This window comes from Cavia porcellus, unplaced genomic scaffold (genome assembly GCF_034190915.1).
Source record: "Cavia porcellus strain 051 isolate PalLab524CR breed Dunkin Hartley unplaced genomic scaffold, mCavPor4.1 scaffold_9, whole genome shotgun sequence".
NCBI lineage: Eukaryota > Metazoa > Chordata > Mammalia > Rodentia > Caviidae > Cavia > Cavia porcellus.
In genome coordinates, this window is record NW_026947492.1 from 70,995,468 (window position 1) to 71,006,962 (window position 11,495).

The following is an 11,495-nucleotide window of genomic DNA, read 5'->3' on the forward strand; positions in this document are numbered from 1 at the left end:
TTAAACAATATCTGCAAGCATATGAAAATACAAATATGGCCTGTAGGAATCAATGAAAGCAGTCCTCAGAGGGAAATCTATTGCAGTGAACTTCCACATTGGGAAAATAGAATGAACACAAATAAACACTCTGATGCTACACCTCAAACACCTAGAAAAAGAAGATTAAGTCAAGCTGAAAGCCAAAACAAGGGGAGGAAATTATAAAGATCAAAGTGGAAGTCAATGAAATAGAGACTAAGGCAACAACGCAAAAATTAATGAATGAAAGAGTTGCTTCTTTAAAAGAATAAACAAAATTGATACAGCCCTAGGCAACCTTATATAAAAAAAGAAAGGAAAAACTCAAATTCATGTGATAAACAATAAAAAAGGGTAAAATCACTACAGACCTGTGGAAGTACAGAAGATCATCAAAACCTACTTCAAAAAGCTCTACTCTTATAGGTTTGATAACACAGAAAAAATGGACAGATTCCTAGAAACATGTGAAATACCAAACCTGAATCAAGAAGATGTAAAACTTCTGCATAATCCAATTCCAATTAATGAAATTGAAAATATAGTTAAAACCTTACCAACAAAGAAAAGCCCAGGTCTTGATGCATTCACTGCAGAATTCTACAAGGTTTTCAAAGACGACTTAATGCCAACACTCTTCAAATTCTTCAGCGAAATTGAAAGGGAAGAAGTTCTCCCTAACTCATACCTGGAAGCAAGTATTACCCAAATACTAAACCCAGAGAAACATCCAACCAAAAAAGAGAATTACAAGCCTATCTCACTAATGAATATCAATGCAAAAATCCTCAATACAATTCTAGCAAACAAAATGCAGCAAATCATCAAAAATGTTATACACTATGACCAAGTGGGATTAATCCCAGGAATGCAGATTTGCTTCAACATACACAAGTCAATAAACATAATTCACCGTATCTATACAGCCAAAGATAAAAATCACCTGATCATTACTATAGATGCAGAAAAAGCTTTTGTTAAGGTATAACATTCATTCATCCATCGTAAGAATCCGACAGAAAATCAGAATAGATGGTCTTTACCTCAATCTGATAAAAGCCATCTATGACAAACCAACAGCCAGCATCGTATTGAATGCACAAAAACAGAAATCTTTTACTCTAAAATGAGGAACAAAACAGAGGTGTCCATTATTACCACTCTTATTCAATATAGTGCTAGAAATGCTAGCCAGAGAAATTAGGCAAGAGAGAGAAATAAAAGGAGTAAGAATAGGAAAAGAAGAATTTAAATTATTTGCAGATGACACTATACTCTACATAAAAGACCCTCAAAGTTCCATTGAAAGATTTCTAGGTATAATAACTAAATTCAGTAATATAGCTGGATACAAGGCCAACATTCAAAATTCAATAACTTTCCTATACACAAACAACAAATTCACTGAGAGAGAAATAATAGGAGCCACACCCTTCATGTTACCATCCAAAAAACTGAAATACTTAGGAATCAATAAGACAAACATTTAAAGGATTTGTTCTGTGAAAATTATGCTACCCTGAAAAAAGAAATTGAAGAGTGTCTCAGAAAATGGAAAGACACTCCTTGTTCATGAATAGGAAGAATAAATATTGTGAAAATGGACATTCTAGACTCCAGTCTAGAACACAAAGTGTTAAAAAAACTCAGAACACCAAAATTCAAAGAAAGATCCAATCCAAAAATGGCAAATAAATATATGAAAAATGTCCACCATCATTGGTCATTAGAGAAATGCATATTAAAACCATACTGAGATTCCATCTCACTCCAGAAAGAATGGCCAGGGTAAAGAAAACACCAATAACAAATGCTGGCAAGGCTGTGGGGAAAAAGGAGCTTTACTGCACTGTTGGTAGGAGTGTGGAGTGGTGCAACCACTGTGAAAATCAGTCTGGAAGTTCCTCAAAGAGCTGGGATTGGAAGTCTCATCTGACCCAGCTATTCCACTTCTCCCAGAAGAATTGAAAACATCATATCACAGTGATATATGTGAATCCATGTTTATAACAACACAATTTGTAATAGCCAGATCTTGGAAACAATCTAAATGCCCATCAACTGAGAAATGAATAAAAAAGATGTGATACTTTTATTCAGTGGAGTACTATTAAGCTATAAAGAAGGATCACATTGAGACTTTTCTAAGTAAATAGATGCAAATTGAGACCATACTCGTAAGTGACATAAATCAAGCTCACATATGTAAATACTGTATTGTCTTCCTAGTGCAAGAAATGGTCAGAGTAAATAAGGTACAAAAACCTAAGTCCTGTGAAAGGCTAGGAATCTGCTCAAAGAGGGAAAAATAACTCAGGGAAAAGGAGAAAAAAATGAATGGAAAATAAAAAATATATAAATTTGTATATACAAACAAGATAACTAAAATGATTGTGCTACTAATTCTATCCATTCTTGGAACAAAACAGTTAACATTCATAGGATTGGATGAATTTTGTATGTTTGTGTGTATTAATTTGAGTAACCCTTTTGAAGATCAGTATATGAAATAACCACCTTAGTCATGTTCCTACCACCTGTTTTGAAGGTCTATATTGCCATTGTTTTGGGCTCTTTGCTTTTGTTAGTTATTTGTATTTTGTTTCTTGTTTCTCTAGTAATTTGTTTTGTTTTGCTTTTTCCTCTAATGCAGAAAGGATAGGTATACATGTACAAGCTTTTACATGGCTATAACTTCTCCTAAACAGTTTATGAGAATTGACTGCATTATGCATGATGCTATGAACAGTTACTTTGAAGAAAAATAGACATTATGGTATCCTTTGCTGATTTCCTATTATCATGCTGTAAAATTCAGTAATGCTTGTATTCATTGTTTAGAGTGGTTTGGGTCTGTCTTGTGTTATTTAATTTCAATATATATGAAGGTATGGACAGTTATTTTGAAGACAGCAAGAATCATTACAGTAGCCATTGCTGATTTTCCTACTGTCTGGTTTTGAAGACTTGTAATGCTTTCATTTTTTTGTCTTGATCAGTTTTATATTATTCTGTTTTGTTTGAATTCATTGTGTGTAAAGATCTAGACAACTAATTCAAAGAAAACAAGAGACATGGTAACCACTGTTATCTCCTGTTGTCTTGCTTTTAAATCCTGTGTCACCTGCATTGGTTTTTTCTGATCTGCTTTGTTCTGTTTTTTTGGTTTTGTTTTGATTTCCTCTCTTTAAAAAACATAAATTTCATTAAAAAACCTGATGAATATTTGTTTTAGGACTTACCTGAGGTTTTGTAGAATTCAGCTGTGAACCCATATGAATCTAGAGTTTTCTTAGTTGGTAGAAATTTAAATTGCAGTTTCAATTTCACTGCCTGCTATGAGGTAATTATATTTAAATCTTCTTGGCTAAGCTTTGGCAATTTGTATAAATCTATTAGTTTCTTCTGAAATCTCCAATCTTTTTTTACTCTCTTTGGTTATGGTAGTGTCCATTGTGATATCATCTTTTATATTTGCAATTGAGTTGATTTGGCTCTTTTCTCTTTCTTTGTGGTTTTATTAGTTTGTAAATAAGATTAAAATATTAATTAATTAATTATTTTTTTTGAAACATAGTTTCACTATGCAGTTCAAGCTGGTCTTGAACTCATTTTGTAGCCTAGTCTCACCTGGAACTTGCAGCAATCCCCTGCCTCAAGCCTCATGAGTGCTGAAGATACAGGCATTCAACACTGCACCCAGTCTTTACTTATTCTTAAGAATAATCAAACCTTAGTTCATTCATTTTTTTGTACATGTCCACAATTTTATTGATTTCTGCTGTGATCTCTTTTCTAGATTGGATGTAGGTCACAAGGTTTTAGTGGGCTGTGAATTTAATTTTGACCATTGTGGGGTCTGGTTGCTCCCTTCTCCCCTGGGTGTTGTTTTCATATAGGATGGGTTGGTTAGTTATATTTTGCCATGTCCCTTCAATCTGTACTCCACTGGGGAGAAGATCCTACTCCTCTCCTGTAGGTCTGAGCGTCCACTTGAGGGATGGAGCTCTGCATCAGATCTGTGCTCTCACAGGGCAGGATCACTGCTGTGGATCCACTCTCTCATTTTGGAGGGGTGGGTGCCAAGCTTGGTCTGCAGTCCCAGGTAAGAATGGTTCTGATCTTTCACATTTTAATTTTCTTAATGTTGAAAGTAAGAGATACAAAAATTCCAGCAGCAGATTTTCAAGAATAACTGATAAAATTAATATAGAGAGGATGAAACACTTGTAGGTATACACACATAACCATATGTATGCTTAAGTGTGCAAGATAGATAACTATACTATTAAGTTTTTGATAGTTCATCAAATGGGATAGTTTGTGCTGTCATTGTTTGTTCACTTTTTATGATTTGATTTTGTAAGTTGAACAACTGCTTCTAAGATAACAATATGTAATATGTATACTAGTGATGATTTCTTAATTTTTTTTGAAATTCTGTACTTTTCTACCCTTTTTTCTGTGTTTGATTTTTTAAATTAAAAAAAAAACCATGAGGAGATGAAAGCAAAGAACTGGGGGTGAGATGAGGAAAGCTAAACTGTAGCAGCGATAGTGGAAGACTGCTATTGTGATATCATCCCAGAACTCAGCATCTGTTACCCCCAGGTAACAGAACACACAGGCACGTGAACATGTGTATATGAGCATGTGGAATATAAATAAGGAGGAAAAAACTAAAACTTCATAAAGACATAGAACAAAATAATGCAGGATCGTAATTAAACATCAATAGAGAGTGATCTGATATTAGCAAATGTTCATTGTTACACCCTCCCTGAAGGTAAATATAGCCTAGGCGAGGAGGAGCAGAAGAGAGAGAGAGAGAGAGAGAGAGAGAGAGAGAGAGAGAGAGAGAGAGAGAGAGAGAGAGAGAGACCTTGCAGAAATTAAGAGACACAGTTTAGAATTTGGGTGTGTGCAGAGCTCCCCGTTTGTGGGGTCAGTTACAGAAATCATTAAGTTAGGCAGGACAGCCTCAGCAAGATCATGTGGGTCAGAGCCCATCTACTGGGAGAAATTTTCAGAAATGGTAAGTGAGGAGAGGTGATCTGGGGGATTCTTTAAACTTCACCTGCCAGCAGCATTTTTAGGGGAAGCCAATTCACTTGAGGAGAGGAGACTGTGAAATGTCCCCCAGGACAAGGCCAGGGCTCACTCTTGCCCCAGGGTTGATGAGGTTAGGCTCTGGTGATTCTCCTTTCAGCAGCTCCTCCAGGACCTCTGTATCCAAAATCCTGCTGTCTTCATGTGTATCATGAACCCAGGCAAGAGAGGAGCATAGGAAAATCTGAGTACGCCGATCACACAACTCCCACAGATTCACCATCAACTATGAAGCTCTTCCTCTAAAGGAGAGTGGAGACAGACATTCTGAGGAGCCAGCATCTTGCTTTCTCAGGATGGTACTCTAGGTTCTCAGCCACAGCCTTTTTTTCACCAGCATAAACTGGCAGTAACAGTGACTGGATCCTAATCAAATCTTCAATTCACCTCTGACCCCAGCCACAGCTGTACACCCACCTTCACCCCACCCTGCCAGAATCACCACTTCCCCTTGCTTCAGTGTCCTGGAAATTTTCATTCCTAAAACGAATCCCAGAATAGTAAGTGAGGACTAGCAATTTTATTATTTCCTTTTTGAGGTAAGAACTCTGTCTGGTTCTGAAATATATGTAGAGTTTGTAAGTTTTGACAAAAAGCATCTTACACATGACCCAATTTTGTACCTGAAGGAATCCTTTTAATCATTCTCTACCATAGCTACACAAGAACTTCCAGGATTCTTGATTATGACTTCTTGGAAAAAGATTCAATCAATAAATTTCTATATGTACATTTTCCTCCCATTAAATAGTCTGATATGGGGCCCAATGATTAGTACCTTAAAAGAGTACCACCCAATCTTGTATTGTACACCGAACACAGCAGGACTTTGGACACAAGAGGTCATGGAGGAGCTGCTGAAAGGAGAATCACCAGGGTCTAACCGCATCACCCCTGGCACAACAGTGAGCCCTGGGGGACGTTTCACAGTCTCCTGTCCTCAGGTGACTTGACTTCCTTACATGCCTGCTTAACACTAAAAATGCCATAATAATTCAACTGAAGAGAAAAAACAATTAAATCCATAAAGGACATAGAGAAAAGAAAAATGTGCTGCAGAATTTTACCTTTACCCTGTTGTCTATGATTTCCCATGAAGTATAACAGTGCTCCTTTATTAATCTCAACCTCTTCTGACCTTTCTGGCTTTAAGGATTCCAAAAAACACTGCAGTTTGCTGTTTGACCTGGTATGTTTTTGTACGGTCTTTCTCTGTAGATGACCCTTGAGGGGAGAAGCCAGAAAGTGGAAATTGGGAGAAGGTAAAAGTCTTAAATCAGCAGTAATGACAGGTAGGCAGGTTGCAGAGCCCTGATTATACCACCTTACACTCCTTTGCCATGTAATCTAAATTTAGGGACAGATATCTGGATGAATATGTCCAACTAAGTATTATCCTCTTTCTTTGTCTATCCATTTGTGCTTTACAAAATGAAACGACTGCATTCCAATTGTGATGCTCATTATAAAGCACTCAGAATTATTTTTGAATACAACTTTTAGTTTTCAGTAGACAAAGAAGTGATTCTAGTCAGTGTTTCTCACGTTAGAACTACAGCTTGACTTAAGTAAAGCAAAGGAAAGATCTGATTCTCTAGCAGATTATAAGATAACATTTCTAAAAGTGTGTATTTCTTTGGATGGATCCATGCCCAGAGTTCACTGTGGCAGAAGCACTGGAAAGACTTCACTGTATTGCTTTTCCCCCCAGTGTCCTGAATTTTATGAGGCTGGTCCTTTCTCTGTTTCCTCCCCTGATCCATAGTCACTTAGCAAGCTCCAGTTCTTCATCAGCCTGTGGCTCCTTTAACACTTCCTCTGAGAGTTTCCTCTGTGTAGTCTCACAGTACATTGTATTTGCCTTCAAACATTCACCATCAGCACCGGGTGATGTGCTTGTCTCATTAGTTTTTCACATCTGTACAATTAGCATCTACCAAGGTTGGTACTTGATACAGTATAGGTCCTTAATATTTACTGAGTGAAAGGAAGGGCATGTACTATGTGTACCTCTCAGTGTTAGAATTTTATGATTCTACCTCTTCAAAGTTCCATCTCAGAGATAAATGCATGGTAACATAAACAAAATATGGGTGGAATAGTTAGGAAGAATAGGAAAGAAAGAGGGACAATTTGGTCATGAATGACCTTCTCTTTCAGAATGTCTCCTAAGTCTTCAATCCAACTATGAAAGACCTGAACTTGCTAGAGCAACCTAAGTGGATGTTGCGACACACATCCCACACATTCCATGTCATTTGTGCCATCAAATGGTTTTGGCAGTCAGTAGAGCAATATCCTTCCTCTTATTGCTAAGACTTATAATGCACAGGGACCTCTTTTGCATGCTCAGCCTGTTGTTGAAAATCTTAATGTCTCTTTTATTAGTCAATCATTTTATCACTAACACTAAGCACAGCTACTACCATGCATCAAAGAAATTCCATCATTTTTCCTTTTATTGCTGCCTCTTCTTCAGTAAAAATATTACCATTATCTTAAAAATGCAAACAATTTAACCTTCAGATCTACATCATATCCACTTATCTCCAGCAGAGCAGCAGCCCACTCTTCATGAAGGTGAAGATAAATGAATTATACAAGAGATCAAGCAGTCTGAGAGTCCAGAGATTCTTCTCCTGAGGCAGCTATCAAACAATAAGACCAAAAAGTAAAGGGAAACATTTGGTCAGGACAAGAAGAGGGCAGACAGCTTTCTATGAATAAAATGTTAAAAATAAAACTGCTCTTCCTAGTAGATTTTAGGAAAAAAAATTACTCTAAATAAGTGCCCAGTGTGTCTGGTTATTATGAAGACAACGATATTTCATAAATTTACAAAGGTGTTTGTAGGACTTATTCTCCTTAAATGAAGTAATTTTTAAAAAAAAAACTGGAATCAAACTCAGGGTTTTGCACTTGCCAGGCAGGCACTGTGCCACTGTGCTATATTCCCGGCCCAATAAAATCAATTTTTAATTCACAATTCACAACTGGATAGCTGATGGCTCATCATATACAATAAAAGTGTTGAGAAATTTACAAACCAGGGAGAACATTTAATTATAAGAAAGAAAAAAATACTTCATGGAATTTCTATTGCCTATCCCATTGTTCTAGAACAATCCAAATCTAAGCTGAGCTTCTCAGAAGAAATTCTACTGACAAACCATATGATTCTAGACAACTAAAGACCAAGAAGAATGGAGCTCTGGAACTCCACCTTAAGAAGTAGGTTCATCTTGCCGGGGATCTTGAATGGCAGTGGGTCACCAGAACTTCTGGGTGCTGCACTCACAGCCTTGTACGTGTTGGCCCTGATCATCAAAGGCTTGACATTTCTGATCATTACAGTGGATATCTGCCTCTACCTGCCTATGTATCTCCTAGTTGAGCTGTTCTCTTTCATGGACTGCCTGTTCACCTCGGTTATTACTCCCACGGCCCTCGCGAATTTTCGGCAGAGAGTGAATACCATCTCCTTTGGAGGCTCTGCCCTTAAGATGTTCCTGGTAAGGACACTGGGTGATACCACGGACCTCCTCCTGGACGTCATGGCCTATGACAGGTATGTAGTCATTTGTCATCCTCTCAACACCATGGTCTTCATGGGACATAGAGTCTGCAGGTTTGTGGTGACCTCATCTTGGATTCTGGTTTTTTGAGTGCTCTAAGACACACAGTGTATACCGTGCAGTATCCCTTCTGCAAAGCATGGGAAATAAGACTCTTTTCGGTGAGAGTCCAAACTTGCTGAAGCTGGTCTGTGCAGACACCTCTTGATATGAACTCATGGTTTATGTGATGGGTGTGTCCTTCCTGATTCACCTCTTGTTGTCATTTTTGCCTCCTATGCATTCATTTTGTTCACTGTGCTCCATATGCCCTCAAAGGAAAGCAGGATGAAAGCTCTTTTTATCTGCTCCTCCCACCTGACTGTGATAGGGATGTTTTATGGGGCTGCTGCACTCATGTATATATGCTCTACTCAGTTCCTTCCACAGTCCCAAACAGAGCAACATCACCTCTGCTTTCTACGCTATTGTCAACCCAGCCCTGAATCCCTGATTTACAACCTGAGGAATAAGGTGGTCATAGGTGCTTTGAGTAGGCTCATGGCTAAATATATGATGCAAACACACTCTACCCTTTAGTGAGATCCCCAAAATTTATTGCTTTTCAGTATCAAAGAATTGTCTCTTATGCATCAAATTCTTATCACAAATCAATATATGGAAAATGTGTCTTTTAAAGCAGAAGTATAGAAATGTAAATGTATGTGTCCAATAATCTTTATATCTTCCTCCTATATTTATAGTATTCGATCGTACAGTGTAACATTACTGTTCACTCTTTTTAAATTTTACTCTTTTTCTCTAGGTAACTTCTTGGTTGAGAGTCTGTAAACGTATGTCCAAGGGACTCAAGAGCTTTTTAGCCCATCCTGGACCAAGATAAGAAGTAGCAAATATAGTTCCAAATCAGTAATCTAAGAAAGCCTTAGCTATCATTGGAAAAGGAACATTCAGATTTGCACAACTTTTAGAGGAATTAATCATATTAAAAGGTCATATAAGCACTCACAGTCTTGTCTAATGGCCCAGTTAGTAGCTTGTGTGTTTATGTGTCACGTGAACTCTTTGCCTCTCTTCAAGTATTGATTGTTATGGATGCTCTTGTGTGTGTGTGTGTATGTTTGTATTTAAGTGAGAATATTTCCTAGTGCTTAAAATTCAAATACCAAAGAAGTTAATGAAATCCTCATAGAAATGTAAGAGATACCATAACTAATGGTTATTGTAAAATAAATAAAAGCAAAGAAATAGAATCAAAGAATACTTTTTCAGTCTCTTATCCTGCTTGGACATTTGCAACATTTCAAAGGGTTCATATTTTTTTTCATGTGTATCTGATTTTAAAAGTACAAAATATGAACATGTATGAAAATGTTGCATGGTATTCATAAGTACATAACATTTCTCATTCTTTGAAATCTGACAAAAATAAAATAAAAAATTCAGAAAAGAGGGACAATATACTTCATTTTATTTGTGTGGCTCTTTCAGTATCTACTTCCTTCACAGTCTTGCAGCTTTCACCATCACTGCCCTATGCCAGGGAGTTAAAGGAGAGCGTGGCATCTGGACCCAAGAACTCACTCTGATAATCGTCAGAAGTTTACAGGGTTCTCTCCATGTGGATCTATGACAGCAGTTTCTACGAATTCTTCTCAAATGTCAGAACAGGAAGGCCTTCCTCTTGCTTCATAGTAAACTTCCCAAAGACTCTGTCAGCTGTCTGTATCTACTGCTATCTCCAGAGAAGACCTGAACATTAATGGAAGGAAAAGAAGGTGCAGATGCTTGCTTAGGTGGCCCCTTGAGACATTTAACCAATCTAGCAAAAATTATTCCAGCTGAGCACACATTTTTACTGTAATATCATTAACCTTCAAAGAACTTTCAAACATACAAAGCCTGTGTGATTGGACAGTTACAATTCAGACAACTTAAGAATTTTGTTTCTCTTTCAAAGTAATGCATAAACTCCAGGTGTGGTTGAGTCAAAAACTGAAGTTCAAAGCCAAACTTAAAAATATCAGTACCCTGCCTACCAATTTCTCCAGTAGTTTAGGATCAATTGCCACATCCAATTTCTGCATTGTTTTATTTTTTGACACAGAGTGAACCAAGCAGGACTTAAGTGTAGTGTGTACTGTAGTCCACACCTGCTTCTGACAGGTATATCAAAAGCTGTCTTTAGAAGCTGAGTTTGGTGCTAGCGTCTCACAATGTGTTTTGGTACCTTTCAGATGAAGAATGCCCCAAAGTGCCATATAAGAAATGTTATGCTTGTAGTATTTTCTCATAGCTTTGAACTCATAGCTAAGGACTAATGGCCTCCAAAGAATACCATGGAAACCAATGCAATGTTAAAAATCTCAGTGTCATGATACGTAAATTATTCATAGAGAGCTGTTTATTTTCAAATCCTTAACTGTACACTCTAAGTTCAGTTTATTTGTTCCCTTCAAAGCTGCCTAACACCAGCTCTGGTCCATCTTAGACTCTTATTTCTGATGGTTTTTCCATGGGACTGAGTGCCATTAGATAGTGGCAACATTTAAAAGAATCTGGATGAAGTGTTTAAATCAAAATTGCTTCGACAGTCAGTACAAGTGTGTGGAGAGAACTGTTGCCTGGAGACTTGGAATGTCTGTTGTTTGTAGTGGGTAGCCCAGGTCTCTGTTAGGTCACTCCCAGGTCAAGAGTGATGGGTACCATGCACCATAATGAGCTTTCATGAAAAGGAACTCTTCCATCCACTGCCTCTCATGGAGAACCACTGGGACAACTCTTCTTGAA

General features: G+C 37.4%; 1 pseudogene; it reads left to right on the forward strand.

The window, feature by feature from the left end:
* Nucleotides 1-8,287: 8,287 nt before the first annotated feature.
* Nucleotides 8,288-9,284, forward strand: LOC100732542 (olfactory receptor 2AG1-like; annotated as a pseudogene).
* The last annotated feature ends 2,211 nt before the right edge of the window (nt 9,285-11,495 follow it).